Genomic DNA, 18,016 nt, shown 5'->3' on the forward strand with positions numbered 1-18,016 from the left:
TATATCTTTTTAATATCACATTTCTCATTAACGTTGTCCAAGAGAGCTTTCAAAAACGTCATTTCGTTCAAAAGATATTGATGATTTTCTAGAGAAAATCGGCATTTTTCTACTTTTTTTTCTTGGGTAATAGAAATAACACCTATCTAATTTATTGATATGTTTTATAACAACATTTCTTCTTTTGAATGCTAGTACACTCAAACCTCCATTTAGGTAAAACTATTTAGGTCCCTCCATTTAGGTAACGTTACCTAAATGGGATCTGATTGTGTTCAGAGCAGTTGGAGTGTTTTAGATTAGAGATAAGGTTGGTTTAAAGTGAATACATAACGAAGCCACCCCTTGAATTTTCAAGAGCACAAATCTGATGTACCAATTGATAGATTGTGCTGAAAAGTTGATCGATTGGTCACCACCAGCGGATGACCAATCGATTAACTTTTCAGTGTGGTGAGACATTCGGTTCTTCAGATTTGTACTCTTAAAAATTCGAGGGGTGGCTTCGTTATATATTCACCGTAAGGGAATTCAGTTGCAAGTTGAGTTCAGGGCGTGCTCAAGGGGGAGTATTTATTTATTTATTTATTTATTTATTTATTTATTTATTTATTTATTTATTTATTTATTTATTTATTTATTTATTTATTTATTTATTTATTTATTTATTTATTTATTTATTCAATAATACTTGCAGAGTAAGGGTTAACCCTTATAAATATTCTACAATCGGAAATTTTGTTGTTCACACCACATTCTAACAATAACTCATGATTTCAAGATGGAAATCCTATCCATAACAATTACATACACTCCCGTTCAAAAGTTTGGGGTCACCCCCTCAAAAACATGTCATTTTTTTAGGCCCATATATCCGCCAATTTGCGTCCGATTTCAAAACCCTAGGTTTCATTCAAAAGATAATAAGTCAAAGAAACTTTGAACATGATTTAAAAGAAACTTTTTCAAAAAATTGTGTATGTAAACTTAACCCAAAGTTGCCAAATTTTCTAAAAAATGAATATAAACTTACGGCAGTTTCGCTGGAAATTGGGTCGACCAAATTTTAAGATGAGAGCGGTAATATGACCCATTTTCTATTAGCTTTCAACTGCTTTTTACAGAACTTAGCTAAAAAATCTAGAAAAAAAAGTTATTAAGTAAATTAATCCTTGATGTCATCGACCAAAAGTTTGGGGTCACTATCGTAAAACATGGAAAAGTGATTTGTTGATATCTTTGTCATCTTTCATTCAATTTTAATTCTTCTTGGCTTATTTGAAACAAAATGAATGATACTTACTGCATAGACATTGAACCACACATATTTGTTGAAATTTACATACTAAAACTCAACGTAAAGTTGCCTCAATTTTTGAAGCGTGGTAAAATGTGCTAACTTTACATAACATTTTTATATGCAAAAATCGTTAAATACGTTAAGGTTGAAGGATTCGTCATTGGCATAACCATCATCATTGAAAATTCAAAAGCAGTTTTCTTGATCAATGCTGAAAATTCTGCTGTGAAAATGTATTCACTGTATTGCAGACACAGAATGGAGTACAGTGAATATATTTTCAAATTAAACATTCAAGTTTTGAGCGAGAAAACTGCTTTCGAATTTTCAATGATGATGATTATGTCAATGACGAATCCTTCAACCTTAAGTTGAAGACATCAAACGTAAATTTAGTTAATTATCTTTGAAATGAGCCAAAAATAATTAAAATTGAACTATAGATGACGAAGATATCACCAAATCACTTTTCCATGTTTTACGATAGTGACCCCAAACTTTTGGCCGATACATCATATTGAAGGTGACCCCAAACTTTTGGCCGATGACATCAAGGAATAATTTACTTAATAACTTTTTTTTCTAGATTTTTTAGCTAAGTTCTGTAAAAAGCAGTTGAAAGCTAATAGAAAATGGGTCATATTACCGCTCTCATCTTAAAATTTGGTCGACCCAACTTCCAGCGACACTGCCGTAAGTTTATATTCATTTTTTAGAAAATTTGGCAACTTTGGGTTAAGTTTACATACAAAATTTTTTGAAAAAGTTTCTTTTAAATCATGTTCAAAGTTTCTTTGATTTATTATCTTTTGAATGAGACCTAGGGTTTTGAAATTGGACGCAAATTGGCGGAGATATGGGCCTAAAAAAATGACATGTTTTTGAGGGGGTGACCCCAAACTTTTGAACGGGAGTGTATATTTACCCTGTTCAAAGATTCACCGCCATCCTCTTCAAGCTATCACCTTCATTCAACCAACATATGCACTCTGTACGGAATCTTCGTACTGAAGAAATAGATTTAATATTAGTTGGGAGCAGATTCCAAAGGTTAATTGCACGGACAAAGAAGGTATTGCCGTAATGTGCGGTATTATGTTGCATGAGAACAAAGTGTCGAACTCTAGTGCTTCTTAAAGGCTGAGGCTTATCAACAAGGTAACGAGGACCGTGATGTATTATTTTAAATAAGGTGACATAACTAGGGGGAAGGGGTTGGTTTGGAACTGTATACGGTTTTCTAAGATCTTTCTTGAGACCCTCTGAAACTCTAAACTACTACGTAACGCCTGAGTAACGCCTCTGAAACTCGTCAAAAACCATCTGAAGCTGTCTGAAATGCCTTCGGAATCCCCCTAAAACCCTTTCGGACCCCTTGTAACGCACTTGAGACCCTTAGATATTCCCGAAAACACCTTTGTAACGCTTCTGAAACTCGCCAAACTCATCTGAAGCTTTCTGAAATGCCTTCGAAATTCCCCTAAAACGCCCTTGGACCCCATGTAACGCACCTGAGACCCTCAGAAATCCCCGAAAACGCCTTCGTAACACCTTTGTAACGCCTGAGTAACGCCTCTGAACTCGCCAGAAATTATCTGAAGCCTAATGAAATGCCTTTGAAACCCCCCCCCAAAACGGCCTTGGACCCCATGTAACGCACCTGAGACCCTCTGAAATCCCCTGAAACGCACTAAAATCCTCTGAAGCTCTCAGAAATGCACTCAAAATCCCCTGAAAACCCCATCGGATCCCATGTAACGCAACTGCGACCCTTCGAAAATACCGCTGGAGACCCCCCCCTCCCCGGTGTAACGCCTCTGCCCCCCCTCCTGAAACACCCATGAAATCCCTTTGAAACCCCGCATGGCCCCCTTTGTCCTTCTTAAACTGCTTTGCAATCAACAAATCCATTTAGGTAATAACTGAATCCATTTAGGTAATGAATCCATTTAGGTAAAAATTCTATTTAGGCAGTCCCGACTCGTTACCTAAATGGATGTTTTAGTGTAAAAGATATTTTTATGTTTTTTATTATTTTTATTGTTTTATCGCCTTTTGAATAAAGTATGATTTTTGACGAAAAACGCCAGAATCTATTGAACCAAAACAGATACCGACCTTCTCCACGCTTGAAACGACGCGATTTCAAATGCTCTGTAAGTGTTTTTGGTCGAATTTTATGAGAAATTTATACTGGAAAAGTTACAGCCAGAAATCCGGGATTTCTTGAACCACTTAGGGTCGATTTCTTCACTTCGGCTTACGCGTTAAACCAGGTTTAACTATATGGGTAGGCCTAGCTTACCGGTTGAACCAACCGAACCTTATTCAGAAAAATATATCTAGATTGGTCAATTTTAAAAATACAGTTGTCAGTCATTTTGAGGCTAGATTCGTTGGTGTAATAAAGAATTAATAAGAACTATATTGTAGAAAACCTTTTTTGTCTAAAAAATCTGAATGCATCTTTCCTTATCAATCTCGATCCTGGACCACTGTGCACTGGCATAACATGACTGCCAGATTCGGTTTTCAATTTCAGTCATGCATAGGATGCACCAGGGGCGTTCCAAGAGTTTCAAGGGGCCCTACGAGCATTCCAGGGGCGTTCGAGGGAGCCCCACGGGGCTTTAGGAAGCTTAATGGGTGTTCCGTCCAGTTTAAGGGGGTTTTAGAGGGTAACGCGGTTTCATGGGAGTTCAAGGGGTGTTTCAGGAGGTTCCAAAGGGTCCTAGGGGCGTTTCAGAGGTATAACTGGGTTTTCAGGAGCGGTTCAGGGAGTTTCATGGACGTTCCATAGTATTTTATGGGCATTAGGTTTCGAGGGTTTTTGGTGACGTCCTTGGGGTGTTCCAGGGGCTTTCCAGAAGTGGTAGAGGAGTTTCAGGGGCGTTACAAGGGCGTTTCATGAGATTTCACGGGATTTTAGGGGCGTTCCAGGGGCGTAAGGGGGCCTTAGAGGCGTTTCATGGGATTTCATGAATGTTCCAGGGTGCTCCAGCGAGTTTCAGGGGATCCAATAGCTTTCTACAAGATTTCAAGGGTTTCATGAGCGTTCCAAGTGTTTTGAAGGGTTTTTATGTGCGTATGAAGTTTTAGGAGTGTTCCAGTGGGACGGGGTCCCAGAGGCGTTCCATTGGGTTTCAGTGATGTTCCAAGATGCTTCAGGGGGTTGCATGGGGTTTCAGAGGCATTCCATGAAGTTTCAGTGGTGATCCAGGGGATTTCACGGGCGGTTTCAGCGACGTTTTGGGGTGTACAAACGGGTTTCAGAAGTTTTTCAAGGGATTTCAGGCAAAGATGGGAACACTCACTTGCAAATAGTAACACTAATTAGTCCTTTTTTTCCAGGCCAAAAGTGTGCAATCAAGAAACGATGTATGAACGAATTTTTCCTTGTGGTTTTGTCTAAAAATTAGCCGAATAAAGTAGGGGTCGCACACGCATATCGAAATCGTGAGGGAGCTGCGAAGGCAATTCTCCACGAGGTGAATGTAAATTACACTTACCTCGTGGAGAGTTACATTCACAGCTCTCACACGACTTTGGTATGCGTGTTCGACCCTTACTCTATTCGGCAAAACTCTCAGGACAAAACCACAAGGCAAAAGTCGTCCATACATCGTTTCTTGTATTTCTCGCTTCTGAGCTGAGAAAAAAGCAAGTGAAAGCAACTCCTTGCAAGTGAGTGTTCCCATCTCTGGTTTCTATAGGCTTCAGGAGTGTTCGACGCAGCTTCAGGAAGTCTCAGGGGCGTTCCAGGTGTGTTTCAGGGGGGTATCAGGGCCGTTCTATGAAATTTTAGGGACGTTTCTGCGAATTTCACGGGATAAAAATAGCGTTCCTAGGGGTTTCAGGAGCGTTCCAGGTTCAAAGGGGTTTCAGGTGCGTTTCACGAAGTTTCAGGGGTGTTCAAGCGCATTTCAGGTTTGTTCTATTGGGTTCAAGGGAACTTCCATGGTGTTAAAGCGGGTTCTAAGAAATTTCAGTAGGTTCTATAGGTTCTATTTCAGGAGGTTCGATAGGTTCAATGTGTGCGTTCCAGGAGTTTAAGGGATTGTTTCAGATGGTTTTAAGAATTCCCAGGGGCGTTCCAGGCGTGTTCTATGGGGTTTCAGTGTGATTTAGGAGGTATCAGAAACGTTCCAGGGGTTTCCATGGAGTTTCAAGTGCGTTCCAGGGAATGTCAGGGCCTTCTAATGGGGTTTCATGGATTTTCCAGAGGAGCTTCATGAATTTTAGGAGTTTTAGGAGGGTTCCGAAGGGTTTCGGGGCATTCATGAGGAATTTAGAGGTCTTTCAAGGAAGTTTCAGGATTGCAGGTGATATCAAAGATTCACTGCCTCGAAACCTTTTTGGAACCTTCCTAAAATCCCTGAAAATTCTTGAAACTCTTCCGTAACATCTGTGAAACCCCTTAGAAGTCATAACGAATCCTCAGAACCTCGAAGAATCCCTCCGAAAATTTTATGAAATTCCCATTAAACTTGAACACGAAAATGTGATAAATTTGTAACAGATAATATTACTATGGAGAATTTTCAAAAAAGGTTCTCTACGTTGTAGCGCATACAAGGATAAACTCAAAATTTCAAAGTTAAATTGAATTATTTAAATATCAATGACAAATCAAAAAGTGACAATGATTCTTTGGAGATGATGATTGCAGTACATTTCAAAATGTAAGATGTATTTCAAATGTAAAATGTAAGAAAAAAAAACAAAAGATACCTTGACCCATACTTTACATATGCACTAAACCCGATTTTGAAAATATTGCTTCGTTATTTAATAATAAATCAAAAACCAAAAAGTGAGGAAATGCTTCCAGTTTTGCCTTAAGGTTTGTATTATATTTTTACAATCATTATTTGATTGTTATTACAGGTACTCTTCGTATAACGTACAAAAAATAATTCTCTTTGTTCGTTATATCGAAGTGTACGTTATATCGAAGCAGAGAAAAATTTAATATTTTTTATGCTAGTGTTGATGTATTCGACGTGAAATTATCCCCAATCAATGCTTTCGGTGAAATGCATAAAACCAATAATAAAAAACATGAGTTTTCATGAAAAACTCATTTCGTTTTTTGTGCTTCGATATAACGTACATTTTGCTTCGATATAACGTACACCATTTTTTCCCCAAATTGCGCTAATTTTGGGTAGAAAGGCTAATGCTGCTACAAAACATTAATTTGAGTGATTTCGTAGTTTGTCTGAGGGTTATTCCTGGGAAAAAATTTAAAAAAATAATGTTGTACGTTATATCGAAGCAAAATGTACGTTATATCGAATTCGCTATATCGAGGGTACGCTATATCGAGGGTATATTATATCGAAGAATACCTGTATACTACAATATGAGCACGAGGATGTTGATGTATAGCTAATCATTATACCTGTCCAGTCCGATTAAGGTGATTATTAAGATATCCAGGTTCAAAAGAGCAGAAAGAGGTCAGTGTCAGTTGCTCTTAACGAAAAATACATCTGCCGGGGCTGGGAATCAAACCCAAGACCGTGGGCTCATGAAACGAGCGTTCTGCCAACTAGGCCACAGGTCCCGCCAAGCAATTGATTTTGAATTTTCCAAGCAAGATTTCCTTCTTCGATAATATAACGAATAGTTAAAGTATAGGTTTCGCGGTGTTATTTTGGTTTCCTAATTTTCAACAATTAAGTCCACAGAGCCATTCAGCTGTGGTAAACAAATCATCGAAAAGTTCTCGATCCCCGTAATCTTAACAACGTTTCGTTTGAATGTATTGGATTACCTTGATATCATTTAATATATACTTTTCACTACACTGTCTGCTTGTATGTAAGTGCTAAGCAACGACACAAACTCCAGAGTCTAGACTAGACGAATATTGCTCCCCATTCTCGGCTGTCTCGCGGTTACGCCACCTCATAAATAGTCATAGTCGGTCGTGTGCGACGACGCGCGGATCCATCCATGTGTATCTCCATCGATTATGCCTTTATTTTTGAAAACATCTTCATTCCGATTACAAAACGCTGCTGATCTGAAGCTCAGTCACCAAACGCCGGCCATAAATTTCACGCAGACTGACTGTTCGCTTCGCCAGCACCCGCAGATGATGGGAACAACTGTTGTAAAGAGTTCGACTTGCTAATGTGGAACTAATGTCGACCCAATTAAACTGTTGACCATTGAGTGACCACGGTATTCGAAGAGGACATGCGCTAATTAATGATTCTATTCGAGCGCTTTGATAAATTCCATGTATAATTGAATGGTGCTGTATGGTTTATGTCAGCACTACTTGTCGAATCACAGCATGTGTGTAGACATTAATATGTTCAATAATTGATTGGTCCTATTATCCGGATAGTAATTTGATGGTTAGATGGTTCGGGAATGCTGCGTCGTTATTATTGGAACACAATATTTCAGAATCGAATCGGCAAGACGCTGAGATTGCGATACATTACAAGTGACATTGTGGTACATGGCACTAGATTCAAAATGACTTGAACTCAAAATTTCGCTGCATCTTAGAGCAAAAGAATACGCAAAAATTCTTTCAAAAACATAGCAACATTTCAGATTCCATAAAGCTAACAAAATACAAACACCTCAAAATCCAACACTAAGTCATCTGCAGCATACCTCTGTATGAAGTTGATACTACCCATCGATGCCCTGCGTCGAGTATATCTACCAACTGCGTACCGGAGCCCATGTAGGGTAAACAGGTATAATATGCCCCCCCTAAGCAGAAATGGCAATATATCTGAAACTGGCGCCTTATTCCATCTATAGTTCACTGCAAATCGTTGTTACTAAAGTTAGTGAAGTGTTGCATGCGAACTTTGCCTTTGGAGAAGTGGCTATGGAAGCTTTGAAACGTTTTTCGAAAACGTTCCAAATTTTGCCTTTTCAAAACAAACGGGGCAATACGCCCCATCAAAAGAAAAACGTCCAGCCCCGTGATAAAACTGTCCCAGGGGATAATTCCACCACATGCTTATCCTAGGAGGGTCTTTCGACAAGTGTTTAACTGCATAAAAGTTGCAAAGTAACACAAGCGAATAGAACTAGCTTCGTTTACAATGAAGTCAGCTCACAAGAGGTAAAATATTTCGCCAAAAGCCTCGATTTCAGACTTTTTGATATTTTTATTGCTTTTCTGTACCAATCCACTAACGGACCAGCTTGATGGCAATAATTCTTCAATATTTGAGATTTCTTATCGATCACGCATGCGAAAACCGCTTGAATCGCTAGAAAATGAAGAGGGGCGTTTTGCCCCGGTGGGGCGTATTATACCCTTTTACCCTATGTATGTACACTGACGTGCCCAGTGCGCAACACCGTAGCCCTTTATTTGGCTTGAGGCGTTTCGCGAAATGATTATTGTCAGAGAAGCATGTGATAATGTGACTGAGAGGCCAGCAAGTGCAAGTCTTTCCTCCGATTCTTATAGGTACTTCTACTCATAAGGCATTGCAGCTACTGGACTGAGCTGGCCGGTATGCGTCCGATGGCATTTCGTTAATTAATGAGATTTTAATTAATGATGCAATTTTGGTACGTATTAAATTGACATAGGAATGTTAACCGTCCGACCGAAGGCAATACCCAGCATGAGATGGTGCTCCCCAAGCTGGAGCATAACGCACCGCACGACGACGATAAGTATGTCGTTCGAAATTGTTGCCTGTCATTGTTATGGCATGTTTTCACGCGACGATGATGACTGATTACGGTTCTCATCATCGTTGTGATCACAAGTGCGGCCTTAATACTGACCATACCATCGCTTTGTGTGATTAACAAATTCCTACGCATAAAAGTAGTGCTGTCTGATAAGGGCTTCTTGAAATAGGCTTTAGTGCTTGTTTTCATCAACTCGTTTTTATTTTTGGAACTGTGTACGCAATCGTCCAGGCAATCGAATGCTTTCGGATGTCGTTGCAATCTCGTTGAAAGCTTCTTTCAATACGAATCACCAACTTGGTTTCATATTGAATCAGTTGTAAGCTGAAAAAAATGATACAAAAGATTATGATTCTCGGCTAAAAATAGAAAAAGCCTTCTGAGAAGATGGGTTCCCTCATATGAGGTTAACAATACATTCCGATGAGATTTTCCACTTTTACAGTTTCATTGTCCATACGGTTGACCACCATTTAGTTAACAGCGTGCGGTTCTTCTGGGGAGTACCAAATGTATGTACACCTAGGTATACACGGTCTTATATGTTTGACGACTGATTGTACAAAGGTATAGTAGAAGCGAGCATTAAATGTGTGATTTTTTGTTCATTGTCATAAACAGACATTATTATTGAAACACAATGCAAGAATAGAATTTTTATAACAATTTTTATTATCACTTAAAGATAACATAAAATCTTGGAAAAAAATCTATATCTATTATCTTTTGTATGACCAGATAATGTAGATGGCTGCGATAATTTTGCGTATCCAGTATCATAGTCATAGACAAGAGATATATTAAAGGAGCACGGTTCATAATTTGGTGGCACTACGTTGGTCATTATAGTTGGCTCATGATTATTTTTTTCGAAATTTTTAAATAAATAAAAAAAATGGCAGTGCCTTTTTTCCAATTTTTTTGCTTTTCCACTATGAAGAAAATTTAAATTGTCCTTCCTGAATCAGGGTGTCTACTCATAACTCAAAATCAAATCCCCTGTACTTTCCAGGGGAAGTTTTAAAAGATTATAATTCAAAAAAATAATCCATTTTGTTTTTAAATTATGTACTCTTTACATTAACATTTTTCAAAATTTCTAAGAGTTGTTGCTGGGATATCGACCAGCGTTCTTTCCTGGATTTCCAGGAGTTTTTCACGATATATGTGTTGGAGTACCTCCCGATAGTTCCTCCAGCAAAGGTAAAAATCCGGAACCCAAAACATGACGAAAAAGTAAATAAAATCATAAATTAAGTCGCTTCATGATAACATGACTATAAGTCATAATATCATGACGAAAACGGCGAATATCATAAATATTTTTTTACAATTTTCATAAAAAAGACATGATTGCCAAAGTCGTTACGACAAACCTTTTCTTGTTACTCTTTATGCAACATTAAGATACCGAGTCATAGAACCATGACGCTGAGTCATAGAATTATGCCTTTCGCATCATTCAGCATAAATTATGCTACCTGAGTTAAGAACTACCAAAAAGCAATTCGACCTAGAAGTGGTTAAAAGTTAATTTAGTTTATCATTTGTAGCTAGTTTTCTTTTGATAGAAAGCGGTTTCAATATGTTTGCCGATGGAACCGAAATCAAAAATGATAAGTACGATTTCCATGAATAAGGCTAGTGATTTCATAAATTTTCGTAATGGTCCAGTGTGCATGCGGTGTGATTTCATGCCGTAAATGTATAATTATTAGTACACGCAGAAAAATGGCACTTGTTTAAAACAATAGAACGCATGGTTGATTTTCAAACTGAGAATTTACTTATTCCAAAGTTATATTTAATTGTTTTCATTTAGAGTTTATCGATAAAAACAACCGATTACCATAATTTGATATAACGTCAAAAATTTTATTTGTTTCAACAAAATAAAACCATAAACATGGTCCGAAAGCACTCACACATCTATAAAATGCTTACCCCAACATCGCCACAATGAAGAAGGTGCAGCAAATCCATCACGCCAACTTCCAAGTGCAGCTTTGGCCGTGATGGATAACGCGCAGGTACTCACGACAGCATCCACAAAAAGTTGATCGGTTTCGCCTTTTTTGTCTTTTTTAAGTCGCTCTCCTCCCCATCCGCTTACCGACGGTCTAAAAATAGATTTCCGAGCTGCCGTTACCAACACAATCACATTCCGGGTTTGTTAGTGGCAAAAGTGCAGTCGTTTGAATCAATCCATTATTTCATGTTGAAAATACCATATCTCTGTTTGTTTTAACAAACTGTCAAAAATTTCTACAAATGAAAATATTTGTATTATCAAACAACAGAACAGTTCAGTTTAAAATAGAAATCAGTTTGTCGCTATAGTAATCTGAAAAATCGGTTGATTTGAACTAGAATTTAATTGTGTTTACAATTCATTTTTCTGCGTGTACTAAACATGAAAAAGTAACGTCGAAGCTATGTTACGACAAAATTCGTCATGATATAATGCCGATTTTTTATGGTGTATATCGATACCATAAAACACACACATTTATCACCCAATCATGACGCATTTTTCCAGTTTAGGGCTCCAGATTTTTACCCGCGAGAGATTTTCCGATATGTTTCCAGAGTTTCTCGCTGGATTCCTCCTGAAGATCCATTCTAAATAATTCAAAGTTCCTTCTCGAACATCACTTGGTGGTTTTCCGGGATAGATTTTTTTTCAGATATCACTCATTTTTTCTCTGTTCTGAAACTCATGTCGATATTTCGTCAACAAGACTTTGCGGAATTTCTCGCAAGATTTCATTTCCTTTCCTTCGAATATTTAACCGGGAATTTCTCAAGTTATCCCAGGAGAATTTCTGTGGAAAACCCGTGCACAATTCTTTGCAAGAGCTCAGGGAGTAGATATTAAAGAAAGATTCCGAAAGAATTAAAGGTAAAGATTCTGGGAAGAGTTCTGGAACAATGCACAGAAAATCTGTGAAATATAATTGCCGGTGCACCATTGCAAGAAATCTGGTACAACTACGAGGAACAGCCTGGCTCTGAAAAAAATCATTGGAAGAATATATTTTACTGGCATTTTACCAGATTTGCTGGTATGTCTGAAACATACTGGAGAAACTTGTAATTAGAAGGCACCAGAACGCGATTTTTTCACAAATTTCATCTCTCAATTTGTCAATTAGCAACATTTCGTGCCTTCTAATTACAAGATTTCAAGTAGGAACCTTTGAGTCTAGAAGAAAGCTCACATAAAATTATTGAAGATATTACAGGAAGAAATTTCAGGAGAAACTTCTTAGGAATCCTTGGAGAAACTCTAATAGAAATACCAGGAATAACTGCTGTAGCAGCTCTGAGAGAAACTCTGGGGGAGTCGCAAGGGGAAAACTTCAGAAGAAATCGCGTATAATCTTCGAGAGAAATCCCGAGAGAAATTCAAGAATAAATTTTGCGACAACTTCTACGAAATTGAACCACAGGAGAAACTCCGGGATAAACCTCACGAAGGGCTTTGGGAGCAATACCGGGGAGAAATTCTGTAGCATTTCCGTGAAAAACTCCAGAAGAAATCGGTCGGGATTCTGGAATCCTGAAAACAAAAATGCTGGAAAAAATCCAGAAGTATACCTATCCGAGAAAAAATCAAAAAGGAATACCAAGTAAAATGGTGTGAAAAATGCGGAAGAAATTTTGTGAGAAATTCTGAGAAACATTCCAGGAAGTATTTCCAAAGAAGTTCCAGGAAGAAACCATGATGAAATTTCTGGAAAAATCCTTGTAGCGGAACTTCAATAAATATCGACTCAATAAATATCGACTTCAATAAATATCGACTAGGCAGGGCCGGATTTACAAATGTGGGGGCCCGGGGCCACAGTGTTGTGGGGGCCCCATTTCCAGGGGTATATTTTTGCTTATATAGGATAAAAAATTGTAAAAATATTATTAAATCTTACAAATAAGAACTAATGTCGTTGTGGAAGAATTTGAAGAAATTATATAAATTTTTTTTTTTTGCGATTTTGATCGTTGCGTTAGAGTTAGTCGTAATTCGTATCAGAGTCTTTAGATAAATCTGTAGAGCAATTCATAGCAGAAAATTTCTAGTAAATTTTGTAACCCGACCGCTGGGGTAGTTTTTGTGAGAACGGCAAATAAAATTTCTAGCAGAATCCCTGGAGCTTGCTGGTCGACTACCATGATTTTTTTGTGGAGCTTAAGCAGAAAAAGTTCTAACTCGGCTGCCAGAGGGTTCTCTGGCGACTTCCCGAAAAAAAACGACAAAATTCTGAAATCAACTTCTGGGGAAGCTTCATAATAGAAATTCTGTCATTTAAAAGGGGGAATTCAAATAGAGACTGTTATTTTTTTGCGAAAATCCAGGCGAAGTGTCTTATGTAATTCCTAACTTCATTTCTTATAGCATGTGTTATAAGATTTTGTTGGGATTTCTTTACAAATTTCTTTTGCAATGTCATCAAGAAATCTATGGATTTTGTCAGGAGTTCGCCATAAATTACATCCTAAGTGAAGAAATGTTTCAAGAACCCAACCATATTATTCCAATCAACTTTCCGAATGTTTTCAAAAAAAAAAAAAAAAAAGAATATTCCTGCAATTCTATTAAGAATTCTTGGAAAATTCTTCCAAAATATGTCCAAAATTTTCAACAGAAATAAACACGAATATTCAGCATGAACTTTTGTAAGTATACATTCTACAGAGTTTAAGAGTTAATCTAGAGTTCAATGGAAGTTTTTCTTCAGGATTTCCAATAAAATATTTTGGTCAATTGCACAAGATTGACTAGTTCAAATAAATTGCACAAGATTGACTAGTTCAAATAAAAAATGTTAACAAGTTTTGGAGGAGCTTCGAAAGCTGCAGACCTTCAAATGAGAACCATAATATATCACATTCCACCAGTAAGTAGTACATTAGTGACCCGATATTGTCAGCCCCTTTGCAAAACCCCTTTTTTTTTCTCTCACTATAAACAAAAAAATATTTTGAACATTGTATCCCTCTATCTTCTGTTTTTTTTTTGGTACTCAGTCATTTAATTTTGGTTTAAATTTTTATTCGTGAAGTGGGATTTTATGGGGGCCCCTGAAATGTGGGGGCCCGGGGCCATGGCCCCCCTGGCCCCCCCTTAAATCCGGCCCTGCGACTAGGTCTAATCACTCCTCTTCTGAGCACATTTACAAGTAGTAAAGTTCACTACTTTTTTTTTCATACGACCCAATTTTTTATTATTATTATTGGAGTAAAATTTCCATGAGTACTCAAGATATTCCTTGAGTATTCCAGGTTTTCCCCTGTTAGATAAAATTCACTGAGGATTCCTGGTTTTCCAGGTTTTTCGAGCAATATTCAAGATATTCTGCACCTATAAGGTAATAATTCATGTGAATAATACAATTTACTCTATATGTTAAAAAATATCCCAGGAAGTCCAACAAAAATTCAACCGAATAATTAAATTTTTCCAGGGGATCTTTCAGAAGTTCGTCTAGTGAGGTCTTCTGTAATTCTTCTAAATATCTCTTTAAATATTCCTCCAGGGATTGCTTCGAAAACTTCTCGAGGAATTCCATTACATGTTTAAAAATTTAGATATTTTCTTCGGAAATTCCATGAAATATTCTTGCATAAATTTCCCAATGGTTTGTATTAAAAAACCCTGCAGAATTGCTATGGAAATTCCTCCTTGAATTTCATTAGAAATCCTTTTGGAATTCCTTAAGAAATTCTTCGGGAGATCCTTTCAGAGACTTAACGAAGGATTCATTGAAAAAAAAACATTTCTTTCAAAAATACCACCACTTGTTTTTTCAAAAAAACTTCCAATGATTTCTTTGGAAAGCCTTCCATGAAATCTTTAGTTATTCTGCAAGGGGTTCCTTTTGAGATACCTGGGGGAATTATTTTGAGAATGCTTCCAGGGATTTATTTAGAATCTTTCATGCAATCTTCTGAAGACCCTTTAAGATTCACCCAGAAACTAAAGAACTCTGCAATAAATCCTCTCATGGATTCCTTAAGAAACCCTCCGAAAGTTTCCTTCATAAAACCTTGCACGGATTCCTTCAGCAAGTGCTTTAAGAATTCATACAAAATCATCCACAGATTCTTTCAGAAGAAGATCGCGAGATTTTTTCAAAATTCAATCACAGATTCCTTAAAAAAATCTTGTGGCGATTTCTTTGAGTAAATCAAAAGTTTAAAAATACTTCAAAAATTTCACAAAAGATTTCTTCTGAACACTTTTCAAGAATTCTTTCAGAAATCATCAAAGATAATCTTTAAAGAGATTCCGTAACATCTGGATGAGATCCGTCTTCCTGGAATTCATGAAAAAATCCACAGTTTCTTTTACGATTTTATTCAGAAATTTCACTTTCAGAAATTTTTCTATGGATTCCTTCTGAAATGACCCTATGGATTTCTTCAGAAGTTATTCCAAGAATTCATTTAAAAAATCTACCAAAGATCAAAAAATAATATTCATTAACCCTCCTTTGGCATTAGGGTCATTTTTGACCCAAACCGTACACTACGTCAGCGAGCTGCTGCCAGCATAATGCAAAAGGAAGGTTAACGCATTTCTTAAGGGTTTTCTTTAGATATGCCTTTAAAATTTCTTCAAATATTTCCCCAAGAATTCTTTAAGGAAGTTTTGCGTGTATATCTTCTGAAATTTCACCTGGGATTACTTCAGAAATTCTTCTAGGGTTTTCTTTAGATAATCCTTTTGAAGGAATCAGTATATTTTATTTTCTCTATAAAATTTATATTTCTTTATTATCGAGATTGTCAAGTCCAGGTTGGTTCATCTCTGCATTCCGAAATTCTTACAAAGATCGTTTCAGAAATTCTTTCAGGAGCTTTTTTCGGAAAATGTTCCTGTGATTCCTTCAGGAATTCGTACACTATTTATTTATTGAAAATATTCGAAGAAAAGTCTCCAGGATTTTTATGATAACTTCAAATATTCACCCTAAAAGTCCAGCAAGAACTCCTTCAGAGATTCTCCACAGATTTCTGCGGAAAATCGAATAGATGCAGGAGTTCCATAAGTATTCTTTTGCATATTTCTCCATCAACTCCTCCAGCATTTCCTCTAAGAATACGAGGATTTTTCTACGGATTTAAATATTTCCCAAGGAATATTTTATAGGAATTTCTACAGCAGTTCCATTGGGCATTTCTCGAGAGGGTTTCCAATCTATTTTTTTTTTAGAAAATCCGCCAGGTACTCTATTGAAAGAGATCTTCTAAAGCTCGTCTAAAGCTTCTTAAGCTTTTTTTAGTTTCACCAAGCGTTGAGCATGAGCATGAGCATGAGCATGATTGACCGCCCGCGGTTGCTCCTCTGTTATTGCAAGGACAACTGCATTTACACAAAGAACCAACAGATGATGCTTGGGATTAGCTTTCTCTTCATTGTGTAAATGCTGCAATCCCAATACTTTTCAATAAGCAATACCAGCGCCGGCCGCGTCCGAATGCAGGTCAATTGAGGATAGGGAAGGAAATGATGACGTGATTCTCGCTTAGGCCAATAACCGAGGAATTCTCTGCGTTACTACGAGAAATCACTAGGAGTTTGGACAGGGGAAATGGAGATGTGTTGAGGATTTCGACGTGGTAAACGAATGTAATGTTTTGATTCGCGATTAATAATGTGCTCGCGAAGAAATACCCTTCTAAACCTTGGACGACGAACGCGATCTATTGTGCCTCAAAACTCACCCTACATAAGTTATTCATTCGCAACTAAGGAGAACACAATGCTAAACACCGACGCATCTGTAGTTTGCGTTTCCGCGCGAGACAATGCTGAACGCGATCGATTCACAAGTGTTAACAAAATAACACGGGATAAATAAATCAGAAAGATCTTACCGCATGGTTCGCCGTCTATCTTTTACCGACCTACTCTTTTTTCCAGAAATTCATGCAACGTTTATTTGAGTCAAAACATTTATTCATTTGGGCTAAAATATTACAAATGTCGACACCGAAGATGACGAACCATTCAAATTTTTGTGTACATGCAAAAAATGAAAGAAAAATATTTATTACCAACTAAATGTGCATTTGGAACTAGCGCCGACACATGACGTGACGAACTTTTCAATATTTGTTAGATAAATACACAAAACCCAGTGCAGAATTTTATACATCCTATAGCATTAATTATTGTGATAAAATGGAACGAGCTCACCAATAAACATCCTTCGAAGTGTCCAGTGCATATGTGCTGCAGCATCTTCCACAAACTGGCCTCAAAATCACACTAAACCGCTACAACAACACACGGGTACGACGATGTGCACATTCAAATTGTCGACGACGACGCGGCCAATCCGAATGAAAAAAGCGGCACTTCCACTTTGCCTCCAAAAACACACTTAACCGCCTCGTACGAAGACGAGCACGCACGCACGCAGGACGACGACGCGATGCAACGACGAACCAAGACAGACTGAAATGTTATCCGCTGCTGGCATCACACGGCCGACTCGCACGAAAACTAGTTTTTTCCTCTAAAAGCACACACACAGGACGACGACGCGATGCAACGACGAACCAAGACAGACTGAAATGTCATCCGCTGCTGGCATCACACGACCGACTCGCACGAAAACTAGTTTTTTTTTCCTCTAAAAGCACACACACAGAACGACGACGCGATGCAACGACGAACCAAGACAGACTCCTTTTTTTAGTTTCACCAAGCGTTTCCCAGAAAGTTTCCATTTGTTCCAAGAATTTTTGCAAATATTCGTTCAGAGATTCTTTCAGAAATGCACTGAGACTTTCAAAAATACCATCAGGGATTTTAACAGGAATAAGACTGGATGGAGATTTCTTCAAAAAAATCATTAATAATTTTTTATAGTAATTCCTCCATGGATACTTTCTGAAATTTCTTCAGAAACATCTCAAGGGACTCTTTCATTATTTAAAGGTTTTCTTTAGAAATTTCAGCATGCAATTTCTTAGACAGTTGTTTCATGGATTTTTTGTTCGTTAAATTCAGCTACC

General features: G+C 37.5%; 1 protein-coding gene and 1 long non-coding RNA gene across 2 annotated transcripts in view; one reads left to right on the forward strand and one right to left on the reverse strand.

Annotated features, from left to right (window-relative positions):
- LOC115265584 (calcitonin gene-related peptide type 1 receptor) overlaps window positions 1-18,016 on the reverse strand; it is a 352,478-nt gene that overhangs the window by 312,210 nt on the left and 22,252 nt on the right. The window lies entirely within an intron of this gene.
- On the forward strand, window positions 664-2,773 carry LOC134288924 (uncharacterized). The gene is made up of 3 exons (XR_009998177.1): window positions 664-1,444; window positions 1,672-1,786; window positions 1,824-2,773. It is a non-coding gene; the product is annotated as an uncharacterized LOC134288924 (long non-coding RNA).

The sequence above is a fragment of the Aedes albopictus genome, chromosome 2 (assembly GCF_035046485.1).
Source record: "Aedes albopictus strain Foshan chromosome 2, AalbF5, whole genome shotgun sequence".
Classification (NCBI taxonomy): Eukaryota; Metazoa; Arthropoda; class Insecta; order Diptera; family Culicidae; genus Aedes; species Aedes albopictus.